Here is a 1509-nt window from a genome sequence, read left to right as displayed (position 1 = left end):
CCTTTTTTCGGAGGGTTTATATAAGTTTCTCCTGGGTCCCAGATCGAACATTCCGATAGGTCGATGCCGACTTGCCCCCGCTCTCTAATTGGTCCCCCTCCTCGTTACGAATTGTAACGAGATCGGATCCCAGATCGCGGGATGAGTCAACATTGAGTGACGATTCGATTCCTATCGAAGATGTTCGATCTAAGTACTCAAATTCATCTATTGTTTTAATATGAATAGTTCTATTTTTCTCCGAAATTTCTACAAACATGTTCTTATATGGACACAAAACATTCGTTTTTCGTTTGATGGCTTCTTTTTACAACATTAAAATAATTATTAATATTATTTTCTTCTATACAAAAAAAAACTTCTCTGTTTTCTTTTTGCACAAATTCTAGGCCCACTTCCGAAGCTTCACAGTTGTTGGTGACGTTTTTGTCAAGATATTGGCGTACGCCGATGATGTGGTAATTATGGCGAATTCGCCGAGGTCGTTACAGAGGTCGATTGATCTTCTGGTGAAATAATTAAAGGATAATAGTTTACAATGAAATCTTGCAAAATCTAAAATTGTGCTTTCTCGAAATGGTGGCAAGGCTTCTAAGGCTGACAAATGATGATTTCGAGGTGTTCCAATTTCGGTTGTATCACAATATAAGTATCTAGGTGTAATTTTTAAAAGCAATGGTTATTTTAATACTTATGTGAGGTCTTGTAGAGTTAACGTCGAGATAAAAATGGACAATGTTACTCATATGTGTCAGTCTGCTAAGTTGCGTAATCTGAAGGATCAGTCAAGGTTATTTAATGCTGTGGTGTGCTCATCTCTTTATGTTTCCGAGGTATGGAGGTTTCAGGCGGAGAACTTGGATACAGTATTATTAACTTTTGTTAAGAAAATGTATGGGCTTCCAAGGTTTATTCCTGGTTATCTAGTGTCTATGGAGTGTTCGTTGATTCCTTTATCTTGCTTGATTTTGAACAAATGGGTTAATTGAATTTTTAGAATGTTGAGTTTAAACGAAGATCACCTTAGTAAGATTTGTTTGCGTTTTGTCTTGAAATAAGTTGAATTGCCTTGGTCGAAGTTTTGGTTGGCTAATTGCAGAAAAAACGGTATCGATTCTGATAATTTGTTTCAAGATGTTAAAAGTGTTTATTTATTAAAGTTAAATAATTTTGATAATTATATTTCGAAGTTGAATCATGGTATATTACTAAGTACTTATTGTGAGTGGTGTGTGTTTGAATATATCCTTTTTTGATTGTTCTATTTATAATAGAAATTTTTCTTCTAATGTGATGGCCGTATTATTACAAGTAAAATGTAATTCATTAAGTTTTTTTTTTATGTAATTACAGAAGGGACATTTTCATGTGTGGTGCGGCTGACGAACCATTGGATGCGTTTCGTGTTATCGCTGCTTGTACTTTTTTGTCAAAATTGCGTGAGGAGATTTTCGGGGTTCCTTGTTTTTCATTTAATCAGTTTAAAAAAGATATTTTTGATTTGATTCG

Source organism: Centruroides vittatus, unplaced genomic scaffold (genome assembly GCF_030686945.1).
Source record: "Centruroides vittatus isolate TY-2023 unplaced genomic scaffold, ASM3068694v2 contig_82, whole genome shotgun sequence".
Taxonomy (NCBI): domain Eukaryota; kingdom Metazoa; phylum Arthropoda; class Arachnida; order Scorpiones; family Buthidae; genus Centruroides; species Centruroides vittatus.
This window is presented reverse-complemented; position numbering follows the sequence as displayed.